The following is a 7,167-nucleotide window of genomic DNA, read 5'->3' as shown; positions in this document are numbered from 1 at the left end:
TATAATATGACCTGTTCAATTTCATAATGTTTGAAGTGTCACTTATTTTTCCTTCTTTATGACCCAGTACAGTGTCGAAAAATATCTAAACAGACACAACCCCACACTCAGAGGACAGGGAAGGAAGCTTAGAAAATGCTGGAAGTTACAGGTAGTCCTCAACTTACCACAGTTCACTTAGTGACCATTCAAAGTTACAACAGGGCTGAAAAAAAAGTGTCTTAGGACCGTTTTTCATGATTACAACCGTTGCAGCTTTCCCATCATCATGTGATCAAAATTCAGAACTGGTTCATATTTATGACTGCCAAGCCCCAACCAGCTTGCCATACCTGGGGGGGACAAGCGGGGAGACGGAATGGCTGCTGGAATGGCATGGGTCCAGCGGGTGGCATCCCAGTTGTTCCTGTGCCGTGGCCGACAGCTGCCTGCTTGCCCTTGCCAGCATGGACTCCAGCTGACTGGCGCTAATTACACAGTGGCTGGAACAGCTGATCAGCGCTGCTCACAGCGAAGCAGTTAGCAACTGGGAGAACACCGGAAGAAGGACTGGAGGATGCCGGATGCTGGTTAAGAGCTAGGCCATGGGCTATGGCAATGACTATTTACAGTGCTGGTAGGCAGCAGCTCCCAGCGCTGACTTTGAAACTGCTAGAACTCATCCGTGCTGGACTTCGGCCTCATTAAACCTGCAGCAAACAAACTTGTTTCTGCATTTTCTTGGCCGGGATACGAACGCATTAGATCATTGCTGTATCCCAAGGTGATGTGATCACCATTGCAACCTTCTGACAGGCAAAATCAATGGGAAGTCAGATTTACTTAACCAGGTTACTAACTTATCAACTGCAGTGATCCACTTAACAACTGTGGCCAAAAAGATCATAAAATGGGGCAATACTCACAAATGTCTCATTTAGCAAGAGAAATGTTGGTCTCAGTTGTGGTCATAAGTCGAGGAGTACGTGTAACAAAACAACTGCTATCTGCATTCACTTCACCGTTTTCTTTCATTGTTGCAAAGTACGTTTTGACATAATTTGTCATTTAAAGCCTCATTTTCTGTTGAAGCTAGGTGTCTGTGGGAAAGGCTTCCAAAATAATTATGCATGGTCATTCAGACTTCAGTTTCCATTAGAAGCACTGAGGGTCTTCTGCTTTCCAGCCAGACACATCATCATGGGATCGTAAGTCGAGAACTACCTGTAGTGGACACAGAAGTCGGGGAAGAGCCTTTTATTTCCTAGGATCCTGAATATCACGTCACATAGGTGCCATAATATTGGGGGGGGGGGGCAATTTTCCATGAAGACCTCTGTCTATAGTTTGCTGTCCTGCTCACAAACGTAACTGTGGTTTAGTGGGTTTATTAATATTCCTCTAGAACTCCCTTCATCAAAACCCCAGAACTGTCCCACAAGCAGGCCGGGTGATCACATGACCACAATGCACTGCAACCATCATAAATGTGAGCCACTTGCCAATCTGAATTTTATAACTTTGTTATAACTTTAAACGTGAAGTTTAAACTATTGTAAATTGTTGTAAATGAACTAATGAACTGTTGTAAAGTCAAGGACTGCCTATATATATATGGAGAGCAAAAAGGTGATATGGAGGTATGGAAGTTTTAAAGAATTTTGGAAGTGGTATTTAGATCCCGGTATAAATAAAAAATATTGATGGGAGCATTATGAGCTTCCAATTTCAGGATTATGTTCAGGAGGAATGAGGAGTAATGGTAGATTATTGGCTTCACTGTTTAATGAAACTGCGAAATTGTTCAGCATTGTAATCCTGTACTTATACATTGGATTGCAGCCACTGAAATCTAAATGGTAAGCTTTAAATCTGTACGTCAGTAACTAAGTATAATCCTATGGCAAAAAGAAGAACTTGGGAGACTTCTACACCACCAGACTTTCCACTTTCCAATCCATCAGGATCATCTTCATGATTTGTCAGATCTCCGTCCATATCAAAACACACTAAGCTGTGTTATGTCTGAATGTTGGTGAGTTTGCCCACAGAGAATATCATCAGTCAAAATGTTCAATCTCTCCTTCCAGTTGTTCAAAGAAGCATATGAAAAAAGCACCCAAGCATACAAGAAAACTGCCTTGCTTTCATAACTCACCTCCAGCTGTAGTGTAACATTCATTCACTCCTACAAAAAAAAACTTTCATATTTTTCAGAATATGTCATTTGTGTGCATTTATCTGGAGATTTGCTAGGGTGGAAGAATCATAAAATAATGTGAGAAATTACATTAAATGCCATCAAACCCAAAAGAGTTCAAGAAGCAAAATATTTGTTGTCTAGTGTTTCCACTGAGACTGTGGACTTCCTGCATCGGCAGAAGGTTGTCCTAATTATCTTTGAAACGTCTTGCAACTGTATAGTTTTGTGAATTATGGGATGTCATAAAAATGTTTATGGTTCTGATATAAAATGCTAGAGACAATGTGTGTTTTATGGAAATATGGACATTGTTTTTTTTTGTTTTTTTTTAAAGAATTCAGCTAATTTATGAAGAAAGATTTGCCAGGACAGAATAAAACATTTTGCTGAGTTAGAAAATGCCATTGCATTTTATATTAATGAGCTTATTCGTTTAGGGTGATGGTAATTAAACACTAAAGTATTAATGCAACAGTAAAAATGTAATGTTTGCAAAAAAGTAAGCATATATCTAAGATGGTTGCTAAGTCTTTTTATTCAGCATGCTGCCGTCAATTACAATAGGGCAGATGGTGCAGAAATTATGCTCTTCAATCACAAAATTGGTTGTGTGCATTATTGAAAAGGTGCCTATTATATTTCATGTTGCAAAATATAGTCACAAATGCAATAAAGCAGGTGTAAAGGGTCTTTTCTGGATGCTGGATTGTAAGAGAACACATCGGAGCACTCTCAAGCCGTAGACAGAATCGCTCTATGGATAAGTTGCCTTAACAGTTTCTGGTTGAGCATTCTGGGGTCCTCCTTTGAGAGTGACTGGGATCGTTTCTTCTAAACAGCACCCTGCTAGGTTTAGGAAAAGAAGAGGAGTAATCACAAACCACTGAAGAGTAGTTCATTACCTTCTTGGGATCCCAACAAACAAAATATGGGATGAGGAGACTTTGTTTAGATTCCTTGGGATGCTTACTAAGTATCTATATAAATACAACTTCAGCAACAGAGTGGTCAACACCTGGAATGCTCTACGTGACTCTGTTGTTTGATCCTCAAACCCCCACAGCTTCAACCTTAAACTGTCTACTCTAGGCTTCACCCCATACCTAAGAGGTCCGTAAAGGGGGAATGCATAAGCGCACCAACATGCCTACCGTCCCTGCCCTACGATCCCCATTTATTTGTACTCATTTCCTTTGTTCATGTCCATGTTTATACTTATACCTGTTATCTTGTACATGTTTGACAAACCAAATCAATAAAATAAATAAATAAAAGAAACAAATAAAATACCAGATATTGGTTGCTTTGAGCAAAATGGCTCCTCATTTACTGAAGGAAGACATTTAACAAACAATACTTCTAGCAAATCTTCTGTCAATTGTGCCCTGAGCCCTATCTTTTTATGCCCCTTTAAATGCAACCTCTTTCTCTTGTTTTCTTCCTCTGCGTTTTTACAAGGAGAAAATATGATTTAATCTTAGGCGGCTGCCAATATTCCCACCCCTTTTTTTCCCCCACAGGCCTTCCAATGCTTCTTCTTATGTGTACTATTTTGCCACCGGAGTGGGGCACACCAATCTCCATTGGCAGCAGCTAAACATCAGCATTTGAAAGATGCTCAGATATCCTGAGCTGTGAAAATCCCAGGTAAGGTCTAGTTCAGGGGTGTCCAAACTTGAGAACTTTAAGACTTGTGGACTTCAATTCCCAGAATTCCCCAGCCAGCATGGCTGGCTGGGGAATTCTGGGAGTTGAAGTCCACAAGTCTTAAAGTTCCCAAGTTTGGACACCCCTGGTCTAGTTGAAGGTGACTTCAATAACCACCATACAGAACTTCTGTAATGCCATGTTAATAATGTGGGTAATAAGGACATATAACATTAGATTCATCATCCCACTATTAACAGTGATGTCTAGTTAATTAATGGTAGATTTTGCATTTCCTGCTTCAAAATTCACTGTACCTCAAGATGCAATCTGTGTGGATCGGGATCTGGGAGGTTGTAGATGTAGCTACTTTTAAGTCTTTCTTATAAAATTCTTACAATGCATATGTTAGAGCGGGTGAACGGAGGAGGCAGACTCAGGCTCAGTAACAACAGCTCTTTATTCAGTGACTGCTACCTACAATCCAGCGAAGGTCCTGTCCTGCAGCAGCCCTTTTATAGGGCTCTGGCAGGACCTTCGGCCAATCAGATTTAAATGAGTTCCTGCTGGTAGCAGAGGACCTTGGTGGAAACTACATGCATTCAAGGTACTTAACACATTCAAAGTACTTAACACCATATGTTAAAATACAGGTAGGGTTAACCTCTTGGAAGTCAAATTATGTACCATGTGTGATACAGATAGTCCTCGACTTACAACCATTTGTTTAATAACCATTCAAACTTACAATGGCATGAAAAATGTGATTTATGACCACTTTTCACACTTACCACCATTGCAGTATCCCCATGGTCGTGTGATCAAAAAGATGCTTGGCAATTGGTTCATATTTATTACAGTTGTAGCAGAGGTGGGTTTCAAATCCCGGTGCTACCGGTTTGCTCGTGCGCGCGCTCAACGCTTCTGCGCAGAAGTGTCGGGGCAGGTTGAAGGAGCCTCCCACCGCCACCACTGCTGCTTTGGCCGATCCAGGTTGAACTGGGAGCAACCCACCTCTGAGTTGTAGTGCCCTGGTGTCATGTGGTCACTGTTTGTGACCTGAAGACGAGCAAAGTCAGTGGGGAAGCCAGATTCACTTAACAACCATGCTACTAACTTAACAACTGCAGCGATGCATTTAACAATTTTGTGGCAAGAAAGATCGAAAAAGGGGCAAAACTCACTTAACAACTGTCTGAACTATCAACTGACATTTTGGGCTCAATTGTGGTCGTAAGTCGAGGACTGCCTGTAGTATTGTTTCTTTAAAAAGCAATAATATTCTTATAAATCAACCCACCTTCCTTTTAGCATTTTCCTTTTCACAACAAGCTAGAAATCAATCAGAGAGAGAGAGAGAGAGAGAGAGAGAGAGAGAGAGAGAAAGAAAGAGAAAGAGAGAGAGAGAGAGAGAGAGAAAGAGAGAAAGAGAGAGAGAAAGAGAGAGAGAGAGAGAGAGAGAGAGAGAGAGAGAGAGAGAGAGAGAGAGACTCCATTTTGAGAAAACATGTGGCCTTGGAGATTGTTTTTGATTTCAGTAGAGAACAGAGGGAGAAAATATGCTTCTATGTATGACATATAACTTGTCATAGACCTGGAAAAGGAACAATGTACAAATTCCTTAAGGATTTATACCCACCCTAGCAAGAAAACAGATATTTGTCCATGCCCTTTAGAATGTATTTTTTATCCTCCTTTGGTGGACAGGCTAGTTCATACCGTCAAGACCAGTTGCTGAAAAGATTTTTACCAGTTCTTCCCGGCCTCTCTTCAGTTCTCTATTATGACATCCTAGGCATGACTGAAGCATGCTAGTAAGACTTCATGCTACACAACTCCTGGGAATGCAGTGGTTCTGTGTTGAAGAAGGAAACACTATATTCATTTTCCAGCTTCCTTACAGACATTTAGCCAGGGGTGGGCGTGGCTGTGGTGGGCATGGCCTAGTTGGCCTCCCGCACCACGGCCGGGGTGCATGTGTGTGTGTTTTCACCTTCCCCAAGCTTCAGAAGCTTTTCTCTGGGAGGGCAAAAACTGCATCCCTGCGCCTGTTTTCAGCCTTCTGGAACTTCTGTGAGGTCCGTTTTCCCCCCTCCCTGAGACTCTGCGCAGGCCTTACACTTACCTTGCATCCAAAATGGGCTGCATGGAGACTCCTGGGAGGGGTGGGGAGGGAGGGAAGGAGTGGGGAGGGGTGGGATTTGGAGGTTCTCCAAACCCGCCATAATGTTAGCTACGGGTTCTCCTGAATTGAGGTAAACCTGCAGCAACCCACCCCTGCATTTAGCTATCTAGACACCTGGTTCCCTTCTTTTCGTTTCCAACTCATTGAGGGGAACAGAATGCCAACACTGAAATGTGATTACACTATAAATGGTTTTCAAATTCCTTGGGGCATAACTCTGTTGTAAAACTGCCTTGTTTTCCCTGCCTTTGCTGCCTAGGACTGGCTGGCATCAGTTCAGTTTTCCACAAAGCTAATATTGCAGAGGGAACATTTCTGGGGAAAATTGGAAAAAAAACTCATACAAGTTAATGTGGAAAAGAAAATCTAGGAATCCTGATTGAGCCACAGGGCTTATCTTCTCAGTAACTATAAGATCTTGCAGTGATTGCCGTTTCGTTAGTCACCATCTGTTTACGTGCCCATCCTCTTGCAATCTGTTGATATAAATACATTCCTCTTTTTTTAATGCTGCAAACAGGCTGAAGCACGCCCAAGAGCAGTGGAACTATATTTGCCCTTCCTCACTTCATATCCTGGCCAAACAGCATCTCCTTTCTCCTTGCAAGAAGTCAGCGGGGAGGGGAAAAAAGATAACTAATGAGGTTAATGTTTTATACAGCACAGCAGGCCTCTTATAAAGACTGTTCAGATTTGTCTATTCTTGTTGGGTTGGAATGCTGTTATAAGACTTGAGGGGTGATAAAGTTTGTAGATAATCACAAATGGCAGGATAGAGACAAGGCTATATGAGGCACATGGGTATAAATCAGTGGTGGAATTCAACATTTTTTATTACCGGTTCTGTGGGCTTGGTGGGCCTGGTGTGGCTTGGTGGGTGTGGCTTGGTGGGCGTGGCAGGGGAAGGATACTGCAAAATCTCCATTCCCTCCACTCTCTGAGGCCAGCCAGAGGTGGCATTTGCCAGTTCTCTGAACTTCTCAAAATTGCTGCTACCAGTTCTCCAAACTGCTCAAAATTTCCACTACCGGTTCTCCAGAACCTGTCAGAACTTGCTGGATTTCACCTCTGGTATAAATGGATTTTTAGATGTAGGAAGACATCATTATAAGGGATGGCAGTTTGAGATTAAAAAAAAAAAACATTGCAATTG

At 42.0% G+C, this 7,167-nt stretch overlaps 1 long non-coding RNA gene across 1 annotated transcript; it reads right to left on the bottom strand.

Annotated features, from left to right (window-relative positions):
- Positions 1-2,862: 2,862 nt before the first annotated feature.
- LOC309388350 lies at positions 2,863-6,057 on the bottom strand. The gene is made up of 3 exons (XR_014174764.1): positions 5,955-6,057; positions 5,469-5,684; positions 2,863-3,025 (listed from the first exon to the last, which is right to left on the bottom strand). It is a non-coding gene; the product is annotated as an uncharacterized lncRNA (long non-coding RNA).
- Between the last annotated feature and the right edge of the window lie 1,110 nt (positions 6,058-7,167).

The sequence above is a fragment of the Natrix helvetica genome, assembly GCF_964273705.1.
Source record: "Natrix helvetica genome assembly, chromosome: 2".
Lineage (NCBI taxonomy): Eukaryota > Metazoa > Chordata > Lepidosauria > Squamata > Natricidae > Natrix > Natrix helvetica.
The sequence above is the reverse complement of the archived record's forward strand: the minus strand, read 5'-3'. Positions and strand labels throughout refer to the sequence as shown.